We start from the raw sequence: 25,091 nt of genomic DNA on the forward strand, positions 1-25,091 counted from the left end.
TGAAATGATATTGTTAAAGTGCTTGTGATATTATGATTGAAAGTCACAGGAGAGATTTCAGCTTTTCAGGGTACCACAAGGGGAATGCCTTGTTGTTCAAGAAAAAAAAAAGTAAAATGTAGAAGGGAGAAGTAAGAAATAACCCTGTTTTACGTTGTTTGTAATAAGAAGGCCTGTTTTGACTCAACTAATTATCAGGAGCCCCTCTTCTGCTGTAAGTATTTTCACCAAGAGCAATAACTCCTACAAGACAGATGTCCTGATATTTTGAAAGAGTGGTTTAAATATGTATGTATATGGTTTTTTGCATCTATTTGATGTTAAAATTAATTTTAGAGACAGCCATGATGTAAGATGCTCTTTTACTGCCTCAGTCCATACTTCTGTGAAATAGTATAGCATATTTTCTGAGCCATTTAGGCCCCTAAAAGGCTAACTTTTTAATTACCAAAGTACCAAATAAAGCCAAGTCTTTGAAACTGTATAAAAACATTTACTATCACATTATGTACTTGGCATGACTTGAACAACAAGCTTCAATTTTCTGAACTTAATTTTTTTTCTCCGGCTTTGACATAATTTTCCTTCACTCATCACCTGCAAATGTTATTGATGCTTGAATGAGTCAAAATACTCATAACAGTAAAACTGTTTTACTATCTTATTCTAAATATGAAGAAACTCAAAGTCACTCCCTCTTTAAATGATATCCATTGAGTGGAATTGGAAATGGGGAATATCCCTGCGGGGAATAGGGAATATATAGGCAGAGGAATACATAGAGGGACCATTTTAAAAGGGGTTTTATTTATAATGGATGTTTGTGTGTTCTACGTTTATAATCTATCAGAAATGAACATAATTTCAGTGTTTATCATTCATCCAGAGTGACACTTTAATTGTTACTTTGCAGATCAGAGCTAGACAAATAGAGGGAGAACAGTGTTGTCTTCTCAGCCATGTGTCATTACTCTCTGACTAGCAACAGTAAACTGTAGTTTCATGCAGTTAAAGCAGGATTGTAACTGACTTTGTAAAGAGATCAAAGAAGGATGTTTTAAGTCCAGTAAGTTTTAATAACCTTTCAGAGAAAGACAACTTTTGATCTGATTTGGCAGAGAAAGAGAGTTTTTTCTCTTTGGAATTAATTGCTTGTCTTCCAGGAACTGTTTCATGGAAGTTAGTTCCTGAAACGAAGGTACTATGGGTGAGCCCAATCAGTTTTGTCTTTTCTGCTCTCAGTGGTTAAATAAAACAAATTAAATCAGGTGTATTTGCCTCATTCTTTTATTTTGCCTGAATGAATGCTAAACATAGAAATAAAGTCTCCTCTTGCAGAGCCCTGAAATATCTGACTGTCTTTACCCTACTTCATTGGGGTTCTCTCCCTGGAGCATTGGTTGAGAAGGGGGTTAGAGTTTTTCCTTGTCCTTTCCAAAACTGCTGCTGTGGTAGACACACACACACTGTTATGTTTTGGGTTTTTGTTTTTGTTTAAGATCGTTTCCTCAACCATTACCTCTTGCCATAATTTTCACAACATTTAAATGTTTTTCTCCCCTGCTGTAGTTTTTTTGTGAGAAGGTATTATGTGCAGGGTTTTGTTGCAGCCACTTTTCACATTTAGAGGACTGCTTTTTGAGCTTATTTTGGCAGATTGAGCAAAGTGATAAGATTGCTACATAGGAAAGTTATACAAATAGATCAGTGCTGTCCTTGGCACTGATGATTTTCCAAACACCCTGTTTTCTTAGTTGTCTTTTTCATACTCCACATAATGTCATGACAGATTCAGGGTCTTAATCAGGTTCCCACTTTGTGGTTATCACTTCTCTTTTTTACACATTTTTTTTTCCCCCAACAGCATAAAAAATATACTTTCCCTATCTTATTTTCTTTGTGTGAGAAATGCCATTTAGGTTCTTCTTTACTTTGACCAACTATACATTTTTTCCACCTGCTGTTTCTGCGGCGGGGCGTGCAATGAGGGGCAGCTTCCTGGTTCCCAGTGCTGGGTTGTTTGACAGGCTGTGTTGACAAATTGTTCTCTGCCATTTTCTGTGTCCTTGTCTCCTTTCCCTCGCTCCCCCAGTTGGAGCAGAGCCTCACCGAGAGCAGCCCAGAGGAAAGCACTCACCTTGAGCTGCTGACAGCCACCTGCTCTCCGGGGCTCTTGGTAGCAAAGCCGAATCCAAAGTCCTCGTGCGAGTTCCCGCAGGGAGTGAGGAGCCAAACTGTGAATTCAACACCTTGCCCCTGCTTTGCAGCTGGGAAAGAAACCTACCTGTGGTGTCTGAGCACGGATCAGGTGGCTTTTTCAGAACACCCAAGAGACTGCTAAGTTTTTCATACAATGTTTGTTTCATCCTTTCAGAAGTAATCGTAGCATGTCCCATTTAGTAAGATAATAGATTTAAGAAATGAATCATAAGGTAGGTATAATATAAGTGCAGCACTCCATGTGCACACACTATATAAACTTTGAGCATCCTTCTGCTCTTCAGATTGAATAAGCCCATACAAAAATGGATAGCTTTATCAGTGTTCAGAAAAGTGAAGAAAGATAATGCTTAAAGTGGTTTAATATTGTATTTACCTTCTTCACTAGAATTTTAATTTAATTTGAAAATTATAGAAAAGATTTCTACTCATGGCATTTCATTACATCATTTGAAAAACATTTGCTGGTAAATTGATGTCATTACAGAACAGTCAACTTTTTAATGTCTATCTCAAGTTGGGAATCTAAACATAACATTTGATATATTCATGCTTGAAGTTGTACTTTTTTAAAGTGTACTGAACAGAATACAGGAGTTTACATCTACAGCATCTAACCTGTCTTGATTCCACCCAATCAAAATGCCCTGTAAGTATAATATGATCGTGTTTGAAAAAATTCAGCATTGAATAGTAAATTGACTCTGGTTTTGCACATATTTTTTTTAAGAAGATATATGGTCCAAAGTTAAAGCTTTTGGGGCATCTTTATTGTGTACTTCCCTGTTCAGCCTGCTAACAGCTCTTTGTTTGCTTCTTTCTTTCCTTTGGTCTATGGTTCTGGACTAACAGTCTATTTAAAACCTATATATGTATCTTTTATTTCTGATATAAAGACACCCTTAATTCCATGGCAAAGTATTTTGATCATTTTGGGATTAGGTTGCTCTTTGCTATGACATATTCCTAATGATCTGAAGTATCATGATTAAATCTTGTATGAACTATAACTTTCCATATTAGGTTAACTCAAACTTTAATCTGTTGCAGGATAATGTTGGTAATATCCCAAACACCTCTGTTAGAGTTACACAGTTGTCTAAGTATGCTATAAACTGGCCTTGAGCTGCTGCAGGTTCTGCAATTGACTTGTTGGAGCATGTGCTTAGCAAGATCAGTGTCAGTGTCTCTGGATATTAAGGGTTTTCCTTGTACATCAGCTTCTTTGATGTCCACAGTAGGAGGACATCAAACCAATATAGCTGCACAATGTGACAAACACCACCAGCCACTATGGGAGATGGCCACCAAAGTTTTTGGCCTTCAGGCTAAATACTCAATTAGTTTTAATATTGCCTATTGGATCCATTCTCCCTTATCCTATTGACTCATAAAAATCAGTGGAAGCCATCAACAGAGAAGTTTACTTCTTTTACTTCTTTTTGACCTCACTTCATGTATTTTGTATGTGTATGCATACCTACACATAAAAATAATTCCCAAAGTATGTAGATTGAATTCATTAGTAACTTGGTGTAATTTCAGCTTTTTCAAATTTAAATTCACAAAATATTTAGGTTGAAAAATTTGTAAAGTGTGAATAATTGACTTTTAATTGTGGTCACTCAGGATTAAATCTAATCCTGACTGCTAGATCCCTTAGCCATTTAAAAATATTTTAATTAATAATTATACCTGCACAAAACTATTTTTAAAATAAATGCCAATCTGCAATTCAAGGTTTTGATGTATTTTTTACATATTTCAGTTGGCTAAATGGCTTATAACAGCTTGTACTCTACAGCACCAAAATTCATCGTTTTCTCAGTAATATACAAAGCAAAAGTTTTGTCAAAGAAGTTTGCTAAGTTACAGGTTTATCTGGCATCCCAGTGTTTAAGGAGTTGTTTAGGTTAAGATCTGAAATCACCTTCCTGGCAAAGTGAAGGACATGATAAAGTGCAAGGTGTTATCTCTGACCATCAGTGGCCATCTCCTCCACCCTCTGCTCTTTGAGAGGAGCTGAGGTCCAGCTCACGGCCAGCTCTGCGTGGCAGCTGATGGACACTGTGACGCTTGTGCCTCCTGCTCAGTCATGGTTCCTCCTGCCGGTGTCTGTGGGGGCTCGCCCTTTCCTTGGCTTCCCTTGGAGCAGGAGAGAGCCACAGAAAAGACAGGACTGGGCTAGGCAGCAAGCATCCTTTATGCGAAGACTAAAAGAGAAGCTTAGGGAGGAGGTGTGAATGTTGTCTAGCTCACTTTGTCTGCTGTCAAGTGCCTTTCTGTATTTCTAACTAATCAGTGCAGGCAGTTTCCTTAAAAATCAAAACGGGTAACATCACTGAATGTACGTCATTGAATATGCAAGCAGTTTTGGGGATCCTTTGACTTCAAATCTCTTAACCAAATGAGAAGTGTTAGCATGCTTCACAGGGGAGGCAAAACAACTAGAACAACTTATTCTTTGCTAGAAGGCATCACTGCTGTCTTTAATTGCTCATAGCTGTGGGTACATATGACCACTGTTATTCAGTCTAGGATTGCTCTTAAAACAAAATATAGTTTTTAAAGGGCATATTATGCAAAGTGCTTGTTCTTGAAAATGAAGGTAAGATTTTGAGAAGAAATTAGAGTTTTTATATTTCTCATAAGTTTTTCTTCAACACTGTATGAACCCTTGTCTGCTGATCAATTAAGTTAATTTTCAAATATGAAGTGAGGGGAAAGAGATTATTCAGAAGAAAATCTGTACAGTATAAAGCCTTCTATTTCATAAAAGAAATCAGATCCAAATTCAACTAGTAGTGATTCGGTAGTTAGCAGTCAACAGTTATTGCTTGGTCAATAGCAAAATGAGAAATCGAGATGATACCTACTTGGTATTTTTGAAAAACTCCTTTCCACCTGAAGCAAATGTATTTGCTGATGTTAATGAACATTGGAGATGCACAGGAAATTAAGATGCAGGTGTAGGGCATTTAATTTGTATTTATCTAATGGTCATGGCTGAGACTTGTAGTAAATGAGGGCAGAAAGTCCACTGTTTTGGTTGCATTTAATTTCTTTATTCTAGACATTATTTCTGTACTGTTTAAACCAGATTATACTTTTCATTAACTTCAGTGGATGGAGGATCATGCCCTTGCATCATAATTTTATTGAGTCATATTGGAAAAAGTGTTCACATAGGCCCTGGAAAAGTTTCATATTTCAGAGGAAACAAACTACATTATGATTATATTTAGAGAATGAGGAAGACTTTGAAGTAGAACAGATTCATATGGATGGTATTTGCATTAATGGCAAGTGCTAGAAAGGTTTACATGGTGTAATTCTCCCTTGATGTTTGGAGAGTATATTAAAGATGGAAGGTGTTTCCAAGCCATTGCTGTTACTTGTTAGTCTGTTCTATGAGTAGAGCAAAATTTCTGACTATTCATGTGGAAATGACTGAAAAATATTTGTGAAATTAAGAAAAAAATCTGAAAATTTACCGTCTTCAGTACAAGCTCATCTAATTTTAATGTATGCTGTGGGTTCAAATTTATGTCCCTTTGTCAGTAAGCTAATCTGAAAGAGTTTAATTGGGAAGTACCTATTGCCCTTTTCCTCAGTGGGACTGAGCTTTCAAACCTATTCAAATTCATCATCAGTCTTGTACAAATTATCTTAGAAAGCCCAAGGAAAATTCAATGGGAATATTTCCCTCAGGATCCGCCATACTGATTACAAAAAATATCCATGCTTAATACTGAGTTTATGCATGTATCTTTTCAACTTATCATGAGAGAGATTCAGTGTATACATTCATGTGGAGCCAGTGATGTTGCAAGTGCTTACAGCTCTGATAAATTTTGTAACAGCTTGCATTTACACCAAACTCTGCTTTGCACTTCTGACAAAAATACATATGTAACTCCCAGGGCATAACATGTGTGTTCATTTTCTCACCACACATGCAAATCTGATGCATCAGACTTGACAGTGCATAACAGAACATTTCCTATTTTGAACTAGCTCTACTAACATTCTGTCACCTTCTGTAATAACCCTTTACCTTTCCTAGGGTCAACCACAAATGTTTGCACTCATGAAAAGTTGACAGTGCCATGCAACACTGATTTCTTGTCATTACCATCAGCTGCATGATCCTATAATGTACAATAGCAGCTGGAACTCAGTTGTGAAATAAAGACCACACAGTTGGCTTTTGAGACCTCCTACATTAGTATTGTGGAATTCCTATGGAGTATTACATCCTTTTTTTTTAAGAATGCATAACTTTCTTACAAGTAGTGTTACTGTTTGCTTTCTGTTAGGCTTGCAAAATTGTGACTGACACAGTCTCAGTAGAAGCTTATTTTCCTTTTATCATTTAACATGGTAACTTGACCTGATTTTTCATCAGGTTGAAGGTCAAATTCTTTTACAAATTAGGACAAAATTAGATTAAGTTCCCTATTTTTTGAGAGCCTCAGTAATGTTAACATTTCTTCACTTCCTGTATCAAATTTCTGATGCCATCAGAAAGAAGTGCTGGAGTGACAGGGGAGACCTCTAATTCACATGGGTGTTTTAAAATCCGTGACAGAATGGTGATGGCAGTAGGCGATACAGATTTTCTTCAATGCCCACCTTATCGTAGACTCTGTTGTCTGGTCTTATTTCAATTTTACAATCAGTGAGCTGTTAAATGGTGTCGCTTCTGTTCTCTTAGGTTTAAACTTGTGTGTTTCCATAGAAAATTACTGACAACTTTAGCATCTCATCCTTTTGCCCAAGAATGCTCTTTTGCACATGATAAAAAAGCTGTTCCTCTTACTGAAACAGAGCTGATAAGCCAGCCTTACTCGAAGTATCTGGAATGACAGCATGAACGTTTCACCACAGATAATCAGCTGGTTGCCTTAGGCATTTAGAGACCCGTTTGTTTCTCTTTCACCTGGTGGGTACCTGAGGTCTTAAAATTCATACTTTTAGAGCTTTCTGGGAACCACAGGCAGGACCTGTTTATATCCAGTGTGGAATCAGCCGATTTCATAGCAAGAATGGAATTCAGAAAGTGGTGCAACAGAAGTCCAGAGCTGGGTACGCTGTGCTGCTCCCTGCTGTGGCCAGCGTGTTGTCTCTGCAGTCAGTGGTGCTGATGCTCTCCTGGAGGGAGGGATAACTCCAGCTTGCTTGTTGTGGATGCTGGGTTTATCAAGCCCTGCTACTTAAAAGCATTGTTTATTAAACCAACCAAACAAGGGAATTAAACAGATTATAGGCTTATGCTAGAGCAAGTGAAAGACAGAAAGCATGTAATTGGAAGGTGGAGTGTTTTGACAGCTTCTGCAGATGGCAATAGACAGAAAGGAGGATTGTGTTCCTAAAATGTGACTTTTTAAAAATAAGGCTCAAATAATCCTAGCAGCTCTTTTGAGGGTATTGTATTTGTCATGATGTATATGACTGCATCTCTTTCTAGGTATTGGTTATGAATATTTTACTTGGCCTTTTTTTTTTTTAATTCTCTTCACTATCCAGAACATTTTGTGAGCAGTATTATTGTTCAGTTTCTGTACTAATTTTTGAAGTAATGCTCTGATTTGATTTTGCATTGCAGAGTTATCCAGAAGGATCAGAAATTCAGTATAGCCTCAGAAACTTTGTATTATTTTATCACTCAGCAGTGTTTTCATATTCAGTATCATGTCTGATGCAGAATATTTAAATGGAAGATTGTTTCAGAATACTTATTTTTCAGAAACTTATATAAACATAAAGATTAAAAATGAATTCTTCACTGTATTGATGCTTTTGGCTTTTGCCTTTTAAAAACCAAAAGGATTTCCTGAGGGATATGCTTGTCTACATCTATTTTCTCTCCAGCATGTGAAATGACAGGCTATACAAAGTGCCCAAATATTAATTTCTGTGGCATGTCTATGTATTCATCTGTCAACCTTCAGTGAATTTTCTGGTTTTCTATTAGCTTGTCCCAAACTGCTGGCAAGCTAAATTTCTCTAACAGACATCAATTCACTGCATTAAACTCCTATTCTACTCTGCAAGACGTATTGATTATTTTTTTCTCAGCTAAGTGACAAATACCATTTTCATGACAATAATAGAGATTGATTACAATTTTATGGAACAGAGAAGGAGCCAATATTGCTGAAAGAACCTTGGGGCTTATAAAAAATTGGAAAAAAGATCGTTTGAATTAATAAAAAAAATTAATTTATCCATTGCTAATGAAGCTGAAGTATTTTTGATATAATGAAAACTACGGTAAATGCATGATGATTGTTGAAGTGAGGCAGGTTTAAATGTCTTTGTAACATTTTGTGCCTGAAATCGCTTGAAGAAATGCTAGTAATCCATTTTGAAGGGCTCAGACTATGAAGTCTGTAAAACTTCAATAGCTTTTCCTATGCATGTAGGTACACATGATGACGTATGCATGATCATGCTGTGTTATCTTGATCAGTGGAAGCTGAACCTGGAAGATTGAGGAAATATTGTGTTTTCTATAGGGGCATCTATTGTAATGGGGCATTTATTGCAATTTATTCAAATTTATTGAAATAAATTTATTGAGTTTTTTAAAAATTAATTTAATTTGCATCTCACATTGTCTTTTTTGATGGACATATAACCTGCAGGTCAAGCTCCTTTACTCTTCTCTCACACCTTATCCACCCTAAATGAAGCTGAACCAAGAGACAGTGAAGGATCAAGATGAGACTTGAGTATTTAAATTTGACCTAGAGTTTGTTTATTCGTGACATGGTGTCAAAGTAAAGTATAATTTATGTAGGGTATAACAACATATGCAGTTTACATGTGCTTTAATGTGTTATCTTATATTTAAACAAAACAAAACCTGGTAATTGATACTTTCATAAAAGGCAGAGTTTTCTGCGTGTGATGTGACTGTAAAATTCACCTCACATTCAGCAACCTTGTATCAATTTTAATTTTTTTTACTTCAGAATATATTTTTCTGAATGATGTATAATTGAAAAGCCAGGGTTATAGGACAATGCATGTAAGACTTTTTAACAAACTGGAAGGAAGGACAGAGAAGAAAAAATGTTATGCAAATAACTCTAGTCTCTGAAGTGACACTTTCTCTTGCATTTAGTTTATTCTCTTATTTTCTCCATCAAGAAATACAAAGAACTACAATTTTAGTCTAGGAAATGAAATTCAAAAAAGTAAGCTTACAGACATAAGCCAGAATAGTATGTTAAATTAATTAATTCTGTGTCTATTGCACACATGAACATGTGAGTACAACTTGAAAAATTTCACTCCTGCCTCCAAATAAAAAGTTGTAAATTATCGCAATTCTGATTTAGTGTTGAACCAAACACAAGCCTGGTTTGAGGCAGACACAAAGTAGAAATGTTTCAGAATTAGATGTGTGGGCATACTTTTTACCTTGTTTAGCATGCTTAAAAGTATGTCCAAATGTTTGGGCTTTTTTCTTACAGTTCCACATTAACTATAAAGCTTATATAGGATTTTTGTTGTGAGATTTTTTTAAAACTTGTTTGCCTTCTACTAATTCTATATATATGTGTTTTAAAAATGCAGAGCAACAGTGCTGGAGATGTAGTATTCAAATGTAAAAGCAGAACAGATGAATAGGTACATCCCACTGTGGAATTTGCATAGGAGCCTAGTGGTTAAATGAACAATAGAGATAATTTCTGTATTTGATTTATCATGACCTTCTGAACTCGTCACATACTGCTCTAAAATTTTCAACAGTAAACTTTCAACACAAAAGTTATTTAAATAGTTCATGGAAAACTGTCGAGCAGGAGAAGATAAAATCATTACCTCATTATAAAAAGGAATGTTTATGACCTTTTAAATGACAGCTGTAGGACCAAAACATCTGGGTAAACAGGTTGAAATTTTTCAAAGTGGCAGTTCTCTCTTGGAAGAAAAGTGTTTGAAATGTCTCTATGAAATCGATTGTGATTTGATCTGAATGTATTGTGGTTTGCCCATGGGTGGTAAAATTTGTGATAGTATATCCACCAGGGTACTTGGAAGAGCACTTGGCTCAGTCTCTGCTACATATCTTAGGTGATTTTTGCAGGATGTGCACCTGGGATTTGCAGGAGTCCAGGTGTCATTTGGTGCTGGCTGTAAATTGTAAAACGTTGGGCTTCCACCTAACTAATTTACAGCATGCTAACAAGTATGTTTATGCCTCAAGAAGTTAGGCAGTTGGCATTGTTAATGATTTAGGAGCAATCTCAATTTTCGTTAAACCTCCTGCTTGGATAGAAAGCTCTATTGAGATGAGACTGAGGGGCTGCAGTTAGACTTATACGGAACAGAAGAGGATCCTGTGACTCTTTAGGTCAGCCATAGTGATGCACAGGTGTGGATGCTCTGCCACTGGTGTCTCCTTTGGTCCATGAACAGGTGGAGCTGCTGATCAGCCCTTAAGCACCCACAGCACTTTCACATGGAAGCAGGGGAGAAGTCTTGGAGCTGCACTCCCCAGAGAAGGCAGAGAGTGACGGGAGATATCCCTGTCTTTTATCCATACTTTAGCCTTGCTCAGAGCATGGTGAATGGGCTCTGTGGGGAAACACGGGCACGGTGAGCTCACTGCAGTTCTAGCTGGATGGCCTCCCACAGTGTGCTTTAGCATCTGATTTAGGCTACATCCATGATGGGGCTGTCTGGTAACGTGTCATATCTTCAGTGATGCTGTTTTCCAGGACAAAATGCTAAGTTCAAAGGAGTTCTGCCGACAAACTGTGTTCATAACAGTATTGTGCTTCCACGCCATTTTGTGACGCAGGAAAGTTCAGTGACAGTCAAATGCTGTCAGAAAATAGTTAAAATGCCTCTGTGAATTTTTGCTAGACTTGTTTATAGCTAAGTAATTCTATTTGACTGTGCAAGACCAGGCAAATGCTTCTGAAAGTTATTTAAAATATTGTCAGCAGCTTCAACCTATGCAATCACAAGTAATGTATCACCAATTAAACAGCAAGTGAAATTCCTCTTAGGAATACTGGCTGAATTTTGCTTTAGTGTCCTCGTTTTGCTGAAAGCAGCACTAGAAATTCTGCTTTAACATGTGCTACACAAATTAATATTTGTAACTGATTTTGGAAGTGTAATGAGAGAACACGGGTTTTTTTCTTATTTTAATTTCCACTTTGAAATATAAATTGATTTGAAATCGTTAAAACTGAACATAATTCTTGTATGTGATTGATGATTAAATTACCATTGCATTTGCTAATTTTTTAATATCCTGTTTTTGTAGTGAAATCTTTAAGTATTTAGCCAGATTAGGGACTGTGGGATGAAGCCCTACTTTCATGCAGTAGGTGAAGGACTCTTAAATCAGTCTCTGGAGTTATTTAACGGTTACCAATTACTCCTGCATTGTAAACAATCAAAGTGCTTGTATCTGCAGGCACTAGATAACCTGAAAATCAAATATATCAGCTCTGCCCAGATCCTTGAGGAGATTGTCCTGTCAGCTAAAACAAGAATAAAAGATGTGATCGTAAATAACATTTGTGGGACAAGCAGGTTAGTAACATTCATTTGAAAAATAAATATGGAACCACCTGTAACCTGCAGTGGACATTAATTGTACATCTGTCAGAAAGCAAAGCCTTAAGAAACTTGTGAGCTTTGCTTCCTGATTGTTTTAAGTTATGTTTTGTCATCTTACGATGCGAGGGCGTCCCTGATCCGTTCTTTGCAAGGAGGTGTAATGGATAGCACTGATCCTCTCAGAGGTATTGGAAACCCCTGCAGTTTGGATTCTTTGAGTCATGGAGTAACTCTAGCCCTACACTTTCTTTTTTTTGTTGTTTTTGTGAGAGGGCTGTGTTTATGGGTGCATGCACGTCATAGGGATTTTACTTTAATATAAGAGTTAATGAATGAATTAATTAAATTGAATAGTGTTTCTTACCTGTTAATATTTTTCTAGTTTTGTTTCTTGTTGCCGATGATAAAAGAAGCTAGTCATTAGCTACAAATTTTGATTGAAGTGTCTCCATCTCTATCCATAAAGTGGATCAGAAAAATGAAGATTTTTATATAACCTTATTTTAAAAGTCATCAGTATTAGAAATAATACAGATTTTACTGACCCTTAAAATTGATCCCTGTACTGAAGTTATTAGAGATTTGGCCAGTTAACACACGTGCTGGAGTACAAAAAGAGCTTCCAAACCAGTAATATTGTGACAGATCGTTTCATTGAGAATACTAGGCTGATCTTGCTATATATGGATGGTTGTGTTGATAGTTTAAATGCTAAGATTATTTTCTTTTATTTTGAGGGAGTGAGAGGGTGGTGATAACAATTTCTTTATAGTCATTTGTGATGGAAATATTTGGTAAATAAATGAATGGAGGGGAAAGAGCAAATCTGTTAGCTGCTGTTTTCTTGTATCGACTCTTTTTTTCCTCTTAAAGATAGCTATTTAGTCCATTAGTGGGTTTCTTCCCCCTTGCAGGCTGGCTTCCTGTAGGTTTCACTGTGGAGTAGCAGGTGTACAATTCCAAAGTGTCTTTACAAGTGGCACAGCAGGGCTTCCTGTGCCATACATTCACTGGAGACAGCTCATCTGTTTAATCCTTATGTTTTAGTCAACCTTTCTTATTATGCGGACAGGGCTCCCATGCTCAGCTGGATTTTGACTCTCAGAATGAATTGATGGAGCTCTTTGATCTTTGCTGTGTATTGCATCTGTTTCATCTTTCATCTTAATGCATGATCTTCCTAACTTCTAGCTAATGCTTTATTTTGTTTATTTTATCCTTTTCCACTTGAATACATCAATTTTATTTTTTTCTTTTAGCAAGACTCTTTATTTTCAATGAACTTGATTGCATGGCTTTAACATTATGATAATTAAGTTGGTACGGGTATTTAAAACTCAGGCAAAGACTCAGAGAGACATGTTGTTTTCAGGGTTGGCTTTTTGCATTTCAGATCCTTGATCAGAATCGTTAAAAGGGATCAGTGTTATTTTTTACAAACTTACAGATTGCTGCCCCTGGTGATAGTGGTGATAAATAGTGGACATGCCAAAGGAGTAGGCTGTGCCAGTACACATATTTGGAGCAGCCTGCTGCTGGGTATTGACACCTGAACTACAATGGCATTGAGCAGTAGTGGGCAGAGCAGGTATAATGCAGAACTTTCTCGAGGTATATCAGCTTGACAACCTGACACATGGGCGTATATATTTAAGTTCATCCCTTCTAAACTCCTGTTAATTAAATCAGCTCCTTAATAACTGTTAAAAAGCTATACTTTTTCTTAACTGTGGATTTATTCTACTTCAGGCAGTTTTGATTAAAAGACATTTAAAATTCCATGTTTTAAGTATGTTAAGTGCTGAGCTACAGTTATATTTTGGGTTATCTTTCTTTTCCTCCCAATTCTAAGTTTAAGTACGACAACCAGCAAGGGATTACTCTTTTTCAAATGAGCCCAGCAAATTAACAATTTTCATTACGCTTTTCAGTTGAAACTAGCACCACCAACAGAGCATTTTCTAATGGTATGATTGATTCCTCTACTCATACAATAGTTTAAATTCTGTTGTTAAAAAGATTTAAATCAGTGTTCAGCTTTAATTCTCACAATCAATAATGCTAGAGTGGAAAGAGCATTTTCAAACAAGCAAAGAGGTCTAAGGCAGCAAAACTTGTGAGTCTTTGCTCATAAGAGGTTTGATATATTTCACTGCAGTCTAACATCTTACATGTATGGCATACTCAGAGCTATTCCCCATTTTGCTGCATGTACACATTGTATTTTGTCCCTTTGGGAAGAGCCAGCATTTGGACACTAAAGTTTTTGTGGGTGTTTTTTTTAATGCTCTTTGTGTGGAGAGGGATTGTTATGCAGAGCTTCCACTTCCCTGTTTGGTGTGGTAAAACCTGGGGCAGTTGATTGTTATGTGATGAGCAAAGCTACATTTAAAAATGGATCTTCCAGTGGTGTATGATGTATGACCCATTCAGTCACATTACAGGAGAATCTTTTAATATCCTTGTGCAAATACCAACTTTATAAATTACGGGGGGAAAAGCATAAAACAGTAACTTTTGGGAAAGAATATTTTTACTTTCAAACTTGTCAGGTTTTATTTAAAAGGAACCATAGCCTCACAAAATTACTTATTTTAGGCTTGATTTCTCTGTGATATTGGTAGATACGTCGCTGTTACTAGTGATAATTTCTGTAATGAAGAAGTAAAAAGAGATCTGAATCTGATATAATACAATGACATCAGCTGTTGCTGCAAAAAAGATAATTTTTGCCTGATATGATAAATATCTTCCCCAAATAAGCAAACTAAAGCCCCCCCACCTTCCTCCCCTCAACTCTAAACTATGCTTCTCTTGCTGTTAGATGATCTTCTTTCAGGTACTTTTTGACATAAGTCTCTATAAGAACTCTCTGTCATCTAATACTGAAAATAATAGATAACTGACATTGATGTGAAAAACAGTTTAATAATGCATAAGGAATAAATTTAGAATTTGGAAAAAAAAAGATGACTGACTTGGCCTCCTTGTTATGTTTTTGGTTTTGTTTTTTTTTTAATTTGCCTTTAGAACTATTGCCTTTTTAGCGCTCTGAAATGAATCAATTGTAGAGTATTATCTGTTAGGAAATTAACTGTTTGTATTGAAAGAAGCTCATTAAGTGAATTTAGGAAATTATTAATATCCTGGATGTCTGTGTTGGGCAGTTTCACAATTTGAGACCGATCTTCATAGAATCCAGACTCAAAATGTAACGACATTAACTTTATACTTTATTTTTAATGAATTATAATCAGACAATTTTAGTGGTTTATGTTGTTGGATTTTACTTTTTTTTCCTATCTGTTAGGTGTTTGGCTTATGTCACTTTGACTGGGTTGAAGTTACAACCTTTCTAATGGGTCATGTACCAGAGTTTGTTTCTGCCACATTATTAGTGTTTTACATGTTTCAATTTTATTCAGTCAAAATGGATAATTTTATGAGACTACTTCAGCTGTAAGTGCATTTTTTATTTTGGGGAAAAATATAAAATGACACATTAAACATAAGTACCATATAATCTAAAGAGATTGTGTTGCTGTAGCATGGCAATATGTTTTCTCCAATGTATTTTGTGTTTATTGTCTCCAGAATAAGCGTTTGTTTAAGTCAGTTATTATTTTGTTCTACGTGTGTGTGTGTGTGTCTGCCATCCCAGTTCCAGTTTACTGCAGGTGAGAATTTTTGCATAGAAGATGCCTTCAGGCTGTAGAAAAACCTTTTCAACCACAACATCGGGAATGATTTTCCTGTAAAACAGTGCAAACACTGCCTTTAGGGAAGAACAGTTACTAACTCCTGGAGTTGTGGTTCACAGATGTTTCACTTGACCTAGCGAGAGGCTCTCTGGGAAGGTTTATATACTGTCATTCCATTAAAACAATGTAAGTTTTTTATTGCCTCATCTTTGCAGAATGATACAACCCCCAACCCAACTTCAAATCCAGAATTTTTAGTCTGAATGTTAATGAGCAGCTTGTCTTTTTAAAAAATAGACAAACAAATATTATTTAATTTTTTATTAATTTTTTGTAGATTTCAGCTCAGTCTTTCTTATTCCCACAAGCATTTCTGTTTTACAGGTATATTGTCAGTTATTTAACTGCACACCCTTGCTACTGAATTTTTGGGTCACTCTGTTACATAGGTAACAGAACTTAAATTCTTGTCAAATGTGTTGCATTAAGCCGTCCTGTCTTTGTGCTAAGTTAACTTCCATGCTATGAGTGGGTAGAAGCTGGGAGTGTACATCAGGAATTTAAATTGCTCCTTGCTTGCCCTTACATTTTTTCTTAGACACCTGCTACTGGACACTGTCAAAGGCAGGATGCTGGTGTGTATACCTGCAGTGTCTGTATTCTTAATGGTCCGTTTAAGAAGAGGTATGTCTGACTACTAGTGCAGGTAACAAAGCAGCAGAGCATTGGTGAAAGGGAGTGGCAAGGAAAAAATATTTGCAGCCTTCAGTCTTGTCAGCATCTGGCCACAGGAGACAGAAACAAAAGTCCTTTAGTTCACGTGTCCTGACAATACTAAAGTGGGATAAAACCGGATCTGTTCATCATGCTACAGGTGGAGAAATGCTCTTTTCCCGTCTTATTTCTTTTTCAGTTCCTAAAATATAGGCAAGATGGTTTTCCTTGCAATGCATTAATATTTCACCTCTGCTCATTCTGTGCTGAGAATTGACACAACATGTGGCCTCTTCACATCTGCCTCATGGCTCTTCCCCCCCGAGAAGCTATGTGTGACCTTTGCAGACATTGCTCTGCACTGTGAAACTTTATTATTTCATTCTTTTCAGTGGAATATATATGCAGTTTATACTGCAGGCCGACTGCTTAAAACAAAATTAGAAAGAAAAATATCCATGGCTATTTCAGGTACATATGATATGCCAAAATGAGAAACCATACCATAAGGTCTCTGTCTGTAGTTGCATATGCTTTTTCTTGGAGTGAGAGGGGAATCAATGAGAGAGAGGGTCAGTGTGTCACCAAGCCTTCAAAGCTCCTGTTTTCAGGAATAGCTTCACTGCAGACAGGTTTTGGTCCTTGGACACAGGCTCTTGTACATGTGTTCTCTTAAAGCTCTGCACTGGTATTAGTGTACTCTCCTGCACTGGCTTTGTGCCCTTGTGTTACACTTCTAGATTGTGTTTTCTAGCAGACTCAAACATGTAGGCTCCTTATTAATTGGCAGATGCTGAGCATTAAAAGTTAATTTAAAAGCCCACTGGATTGCAATGTGAAGAGTGCTCCTTTCATTACATTGTTCATTATTTTAAATGTATAATTTACATATATTATTGCTTTATTTCACTTAATTTCTTGTAATGAGGTACTAATGGAAGATTTACAGGATTTATGAGAGTACAATGGAAGGTTTATTAGATGTGTATTTTTAAAGTTAAGCTTACAAATTAGTTGTTTTATTTCCATTAGATAATGGATCCTACTCTTCTATACTTCTTTCTACATTGGATCTTTAGAATTTTAGGAGGCTTTTTTGTTATTTTTGGAGTTTTGGTTTTTCCCCCCCCCCCAGTATTCTCAATATTCCGGGTTCTAAGAATGTTGCTAATACTGTGGAAATCCTGGAGTAATCCTTTCTTTACCATAATAAACCTCTGTTTTGAGCCTATACCACCATTATTATGGCCATGGCTTACGTTTTCTTTTTCAAAACTGAATATACTTTTAGTTAACCATGACCTATTATTTTTTTTTAAATCTCCCGCCATTCCAATAAAAATTTTCTTTTACCTGACCCTGAGTTTAGTCCTCCTTTACCACTCACTTTCCTTTTCTCTGCCTATATTAAGTATGTTGTCCACTTGCTTCTGTGGAGGTCTTTGTGCACTTCCTTTGTGTATTCCCCTTGACATGTTTCCTTTTCTCTGAACTACAGGATGAAGGATTTAGTAATTCGAATGTTTTTATCTCAATGGACAGGGTAAAGAAAACCTCAAACAAAAGAAATTGAGGGCCAGACTACTCAGAGGAGGTGTCCTGCCCTCCTGTAAAAATTACATCTCTAATTCCTGTAATTTGGATCATCTCATAATTTTTACTATTTATGTTGCTTTTGCCTTAGACAGCTCATAGATAAATAGAATAATTTAATTTTGAAAGAGACATCAGAGGTCAACTAGTCTAGCCTCCAGCTTCAAGCAGGGTTAAAACTGAATTCAGACCAGTTTTGCAATCTCCACGAGAGCTAATAGCTAGTACATTCATCCAGCCTAGAAGTTGTTCCACCAGTATTCAAGTTTGAAAATGGGTGTAATAACTCATGCTCAGCAGATTCCTGTCATGCTGTCCATCCTGGTGATGACAGAGGAGAGCACAGTGACAAATCCAGTTGCCTTGTTTATTATAGCTGAGGGTATGTGAAGTTAATTCCATATTTTTCCAAAGCGAACTTTGAAGTAAATGAAAAGTAAAAAAACTGTGAATAAGAGGAAAACCTGTTGTAATTGTTGAAAATGGACAACAGCATGTTCTCCTGGGGTCCCGAGTTTGATCACAGGTCAATCTGTATCTGTCAAAGACCATCCTGTTTTTTTTCCAATTTTGCCAGCTCAAATCTGTTCTGACAGCTTAGAAACGTAGTCAGATCTATGCTGGTGGCTGACTGGAGATAGTACCAGGGATAGACTTATGTATCCAATGATTTGGTTAACCTTTCAGAAAAATGAACTGATAGTTACGGCAGCCTCGTGTTTTTGTGTCCTTCTCAAGTCCCTCGTTCATTTGCTACATTTGTTATTTCTACTTCCCTTAAATCTCTGTGCTAAAATCCAGAATATTTCTTCATATTTAGCTGCTTCCTAAATAAAGTAAGATCTGGTTTGAGTAAAGCAATAGAAATGAGAGCAAATAATTCATGAAGGTCTTCCTTCTGAGTAAAATCCTCTTGGTGGTAGATATTTTAATGAAGTGAATTTGTCAGGAGTTTCTAACAGTGTCTGCCTTTGCATTGGTGAAGATGTGTTGTGGAGGTACTTGAGCTAGATCTCAATTTGTTAGCAATTTGGATAGAGGATGCAAAGCAGAAATGGTGTAGCTTTCAATATCAGCCTTGAGAAGCTAGTTGAATACTTCAGTCATCCAAAATGAATGAAACAATATCACATTTGAGAATGTAATTGTTTTCTTGTCCTCATCCTTTCCAACAAATATCAATTTGTTGATAAACACAGCAATTAGCTGTGTTTAATAATGAATTATGAACACCATTACTATTCCTGTATTCAGCCTCCTAGACTTTCCACATGAGGAAGTCCCATAGGAAAAAAATTTGCCTTCTGAAAGGCAAAGAAGGTTCTGAAATGCTTTAACTTCAAGGGGGACAGTCAGGATGTAATTGTTAGTCCCACTAGCTGCTGTTTTCTAACTGTTGATATATTCTGTTTGCATTCAAGAAAGTGTGAAAATTTCAGCTGAACTGAATGTGAAAACTTTCAAGAAAAAAATTTATTGTATTTACTTCACCTTAAGTGAAAGCTAGTTTAATATTTAAGGTAGTATCCAGCAATACTATCTTAATCACGAAGATGATTTTGTAAACTTTACAGCATTAAATTATCTCTGGTTATAATAAATCCAAGATCACTTTTTCGAAAAAGATATGGTTTTGGAAAAGCAGTCTTTGGTCCAAGTGCCAGGGTAGCCAATGTACCAAGAATCCAAAACTGATACTGAAAATTATTACATGTCCTTATAAACTTGTATTCCTTGATTATTATACTCTATTTAGTTAAATGGAATTGTCGGCAGTCATTTTGAAATATATCAAATTAGTTGCTGGGTATTTTTGTACCAGAATGCATTATTCTGATAGCTCTTGTTCTATCGTAACCTTTATTTCTACTTCATATGAACCACTTTGCACTTCCACTACTTTGCAGTGCATTTGGTTTGTAAAAAAAGGTAAGAGTGCGTGATTGTTTAATGCTGCTCTAAATGAAAAGCCCAAATATATTCCTGTTTCTAGACCAATGCTGAAATTCACCATCAGCTCAGATTCTGTTAGGAAGCTTTTATATTCTGGGTTTATAACACATTTGCGTGTTTAACCTTCCCAAAGCATAGGCTTCACTTGTGGGGTTTTATGTACGATCAGACTAGTTGAGAGGAAGATGTATACAGGGAAGCCTTTAATGGTAGCTAACTGCTTCTGTGGGCCCAATTAAGACTATCCAACTGTGAAACAGAGTCCCTGGAGTAACAGTGCGGTCTGCTTGCCTGGGTTTTCTGAGGTGGGGGGAAGGATGCCTGGAATAAGAGAATATCCAACACAGCTTTGGAGGAAAAAATCTTTTACTTAGGGGAAAAAAACAAAAACAAAAAAAACCCCACCCCAACACACTCAACACAAAGCTAAAAAAAAGAGCAGCCCTCAAACTTTTGCTATGCAGTGTTAATAACTGGTCATCTTTATGTATGCACTGCATTCTAGACTTGACACTGTAGTAGCTATGCCTGAGATCTGGATGCGTTGTTGATCCAAAATCAATCTTGTTGCTCCTCAGAAGGCAATGAGAGATAATAAGTACTATTCACCTGATTGCCTTCCTGTTCTGAGACAGCTGGTGACGCTTGTCTTCCTGATAACCAGGAGTTTCAGATCTAAGGCAGGGATAAAGAAAAGCTGGGAGCTTGCTGAATCTAAATTTGACAGTCGATGGCTGTGTAGAGGGTCAGGAGGGATAGAATCTGTGACACGTATAAGAAAGGAACAAAATTTATCTGCTCTGGTTGCAATGATTAGATGTCTCTTTGTCTGGCTTTCTTACAGTGGATGATTGATTGTACCCGCCAGCTGGCTAATATCATAATTAACAAAGTTGCTACCATGTCTGAGAAGTTTAATCGAAAAAATTGCCGGCAGTATGAAGCCATTGTCACAGAGATCACAAGCGCAGCAGTGTTGACTTTTGTACTGGTGGAGCCACAGGACTATGTAGATGTGCTGAGAAGTCGTTCACTGGGATAACTAAAGGTATGTTTCTCTCCCTATACGTTTCTCCGCTGTTCGTTCTTTTCAAAAATAAAGTACATGGTCCTTTGATGATACCTTTCATTTCAGGGTGCCATGTAAAGCTATTCTGTCGTATTTTAAAGCAGTTGCAGTAGCAATCTAGAATATGTTTTATCAATGCATCAAGAGGTGAATAATCAAAACTAGTTCAGTGATACTCACCCTATCTAAGTGGTCTCTGGTGTCTTGTTGGATGTTTTTTGCAAAAAACACTGATGTAGTTGTTTCGTAGCTAATTTTCTCAGCTGGAAGATGAGAAATACTGTTGACAGTCTGTGTTCTAAGAACTCGTAGTTCAGCTTGGGTTTATGTTTTGCAGTATTTCTTTTCATATATTACTTCAAGTTAGAATGTTATGTTAGAAGATAAAGGCATTAAAAAAAAAACCAAAAACCCAACCACGGAAAAATCTGTGTTCTTGAATCTGCAATTCAGCATTAGAATGTATTGCTAGAATACTCTCTTCTGTGTATGTGTATTTGTGTCTGTGCGTTTGTGTGTATGAAAGGAGAGGAGCATCGATGATGTTAGCTGGGAATTCACAGCACCTTTGTAAAATACTGCCTGAGAATCTCATGTACTCCTTTTGTATGTTTACCTGGTTTTCCAAGTTAAACATTGTTCCACTGAGCTCTTTTTCTCTGCAATTGTATTTTAACGTGTGTGTGTGCACTGTGTGGTAGTTCAGTTATGCTCTGGAGTGGTTTGAAAATGCCAGCCTGACATATTGCTAATGAGTGTGCATATTGACAGTGACGGGGGCGTGTGTCTGTCTGTGTGCCATATATTAAAACAAAAAGAGGAGAGAGACGGAGACAGAGAGAGACAGAGAGACAGAGAAGGAAATATTGGGATGGGAGAGAGCAGTTTATTTACATTACGGTATGTCAAAATGTTATTATGGCTAAAAAATCCATTTTAAATAGATACAAGATTTCTTTCTTGCAGGAGCTAATATGACCATGGTAGGAGGATAAGGGAGACCCATGTATTTTGGTGCTATTAATATTTTTCTGCCCAATAAATTCTGACTTTTTGGTACCAGCTTCTAAAATTTGGGAAATGAATTGTTTGCATTTTTTGGTTCTGTAATAAGCTCTCCCTGAGTTTTCTGTTGCTTTTCTCTGTGTCTTTACAGGTAAACTAGTTCTGAGCATTCAGATGGAATTGTTACAGGAGACTTTTGAAGGAGTGTATTGTTTAGTAGCTAGCATAGCTGATGTTTATCTAAAACCAACATTTTTGAGGGGATGTGCTCTTTTATATTTGAAAATTATCTGATGAAAATTATCTGAATGAAATAATTTTCTCATTTCAAGCTGATATTATTGCAATGGTAGTTTAAAACTAATACTGATGTGAATTTTTCAGAGAGCCTTTGCAGTTCTGAGTCAATTTAATAGCAGATAAATTGTTCTTAATTGGTAGACCAAATTGAAAGAGCAAGCTACTCTTTTTTGTTATTTCTGCATTTTTTAATGGGTTATACCCCAAAAGAGACTTCTGTTTTGTGAGGAAATACTTCTCTGCAGGCCTGAAACATGTTTCTATCATCACTATTATTCCCATTCTCTGTAATGGATTTTAGGTTTTAACTTATCCTTGAAAATCTATTGCTTTTCAAGAGCTGCTAAGCAAAATTAAAAATCTATATTTTGTTTTGAATAGAAAATGCTGTGAGCAGTGACAAAATAGATTAGTATTGTGATTGCAGAGAATAGGGAAGATTAAGTTACTAAAACAGTATATTGTTGTTCTAAACTAAAGCCTGTAATATTTTCTGTAATTGAGACTTCGTGCATTGTTAGAACTCGGTTGGAGTATCAAATGGTTGTGAGGATTAGAGCAGACAACTAAAGCAGTGTCACAGTGGATGTGTCTGGTTTTTAACAGGATTATCTTCTGAGATGTGTAGAAATGAGCTCTTGTAATAGTTTTGGAGGAATTAATAATTTTAGTAAAATGTTAATGGCAAATGTGCTAATGTAAAGAATTAGAAGATTAGTGATGCATCCTTTTGCATGGAAATAAGAATATAATAAATGTCCTGCAGGTGACTGAAGCTACTGCAATTTTATTGGAGATTAAAGTTTGATTGACCTTTGCTGAGGTGATTAACCCTTCTGAAATTAAAAGCCAGTAGTAAATTATTCTGTCCAATTTAAATGCAAACACGAACGATACAGCATACTGTTCTAAGTGTAAGAGAGAAAACCGTTTTAATTTTCGTTTTGCACTCAGTGAGATGTGATTGCAGACGGCGCGGGCTGGGCTGTGGCAGCCCTGGCCAGTGGCTACCGGCCTTTGTGCGCTGGCTCCCGCCGGAGCAGCCGTGCCACGGGGACGCTGGGCTTGGAGCAGCTGCCCGCAATGAACCTTCACGTGCAGGAATGCCGGCGGGAGAGCGTGGAAGCGCCAGCGAGGTAAGCAGTGCCCATCACTGTGGATGTGCCTTGTCTGGCCGCAGACACCCCGAGGCGGCTGGTGCGGGCAGGGCAGCGTGACACAGGTGAGCGTCCCTGCCAGCCCTGCAGGGCGGCCTCTCGGAGATGGGGCGCTCACCTGAGCCAGCCATCGCAGAATTAGAGGTTAAGTTGCATCTGTGTTATTCTTGGAGTTGCTTTTCCTTCTTGCTGATCGTTAAAAGTCGTATGTAGGAGCTTGCAGAACTGTACTTTTTGAGTGACAGAGCGCTTCCTCCAGCGCAGGCTGAGTGCAGGTGTGTGAATTGCTGCGCTGCTGCAGGGTTGAGATTCCCATCCTTCCTACAAGTGTGAACAAGCGGCTTCCTAGGCTGTAGCCAGCGTGTCATGCTGGATGGGTAGGATCAGGACATGATCTTAGTAGCTGTCTAAAGCCCATGGGATTACTTGCATGTGTAAAGTCTTGCAGATTGTTGTTGGAGTTGCTGTGACTCTGCTACTGAACAGCACTTTAAAAATCTAGAAAGTTAATTTCCAGTAGATCTTATAATTCTGCTTCACATTACAGTTTGTATCTCTGTGTGCAAACTTTATTACTTAATATTAAATTGGAAAGACCTCAGTAATATGCTTGCTGCATTTTTTATAAATCTTTCATTAAAAGTTGAACGCTTAAGAATTGCTTCCAAAGTATCTGCCTGACTTTATTTTTATTTAGCAGACAAATGAATGTCAGGGAAGTGATTTGTTTTATAATGAATTACAGTTAACTTTCGCATTAAGAGTAAGAGATCAGGGTGTTGTTATAAAGCAGCATACTGCCTAAAAGTCATCCTGGAGGACTATAATGACTCTCTGGGGGCTTAAATTTACACTGACTACAGCTGTTATAAATGCATCGAGTTCACATATTTTTGTTGCTGTTGTTAGGAAATTATGCTTTTGTTAAGGCCACCAAAATAATGGTAAATTAGAAGTAGTTTTGTTGTTTGAGGTTGGCTTAATTTGCATGAACAAGTCCTTCAAGGGTTGCTGTCTCCTTCACCTGCCGATCCAGAAGAGGGAGGCAAGAGAGTCAGGTCTGCACCCAGGACTCTTCGTGGTCTTTAGCATACACTGTAATGGATCAGACTATGATGGATATTTTTCTTTTCCCTTTTGTTTCTTTCTTTTTATTTCTTCTCCTTTAATTCACCTCTCTCTGACCACCTGAGAGGAGATAAAATAGCTCTTTAAAGGCTTTCACTTGCATGCCAAGAGAAGTAGTGCTGGGAATTGGGCTGAAGGGCAGAAGGGCTGCTACAACTTTGGTCTTGAGTGGACTTTCTGCCTAGTAAAATTTCCTATTCTTTCATGCAGCTGTAAGGCATTAAAATGATAATGAATGTGCCATCTGCATTCTATATTCAGTTTATCTCCTCACTTTTCATCAAGGAAGATTTCATATTGCATCTGTCAAGGTAGGGAAGTCCAAGGAACTGCAGTTCAGAAATTAAGGACCCTGAGGTAGCAGCTCACTTCTGTCTCGTCTTTTCATTTACACTTTAAACAGCCTTCAGAGAGATGGGTTGCTGCTTCTGGGACCCAGCGAAGAAAGTGAGGAATAGATAAAAGCTAAACTTGTGGTGGAGTGACCTAAATGGAACAGCTGGCAAAAGTATAGAGGGGATCCTCCAGGGTACTGATTTATACCTTCAGGCTTGGATTAGTGGGATGTTTAACAAAGAGATCCATTTGCCAAAAGGATCTCTGCCTGATTTTTAATTATGGAACTAGCGCTTCCTTCAACATTTGCAAATTATTAAGCTT

At 37.1% G+C, this 25,091-nt stretch overlaps 1 long non-coding RNA gene across 3 annotated transcripts in view; it reads left to right on the plus strand.

Moving 5' to 3' along the window:
- The window catches only part of LOC148223593 (uncharacterized), an 80,949-nt gene that overhangs the window by 34,896 nt on the left and 20,962 nt on the right, over window positions 1-25,091 (plus strand). For all 3 annotated transcript variants that reach the window (XR_015803823.1, XR_015803824.1, XR_015803825.1), the window contains 2 exons: window positions 20,617-20,820; window positions 23,101-23,282. This is a non-coding gene — a long non-coding RNA (uncharacterized LOC148223593). The remainder of the gene's footprint in view (window positions 1-20,616; window positions 20,821-23,100; window positions 23,283-25,091) is intronic.

The sequence above is a fragment of the Sturnus vulgaris genome, chromosome 5 (genome assembly GCF_052056855.1).
Source record: "Sturnus vulgaris isolate bStuVul1 chromosome 5, bStuVul1.hap1, whole genome shotgun sequence".
NCBI classification, from domain to species: domain Eukaryota; kingdom Metazoa; phylum Chordata; class Aves; order Passeriformes; family Sturnidae; genus Sturnus; species Sturnus vulgaris.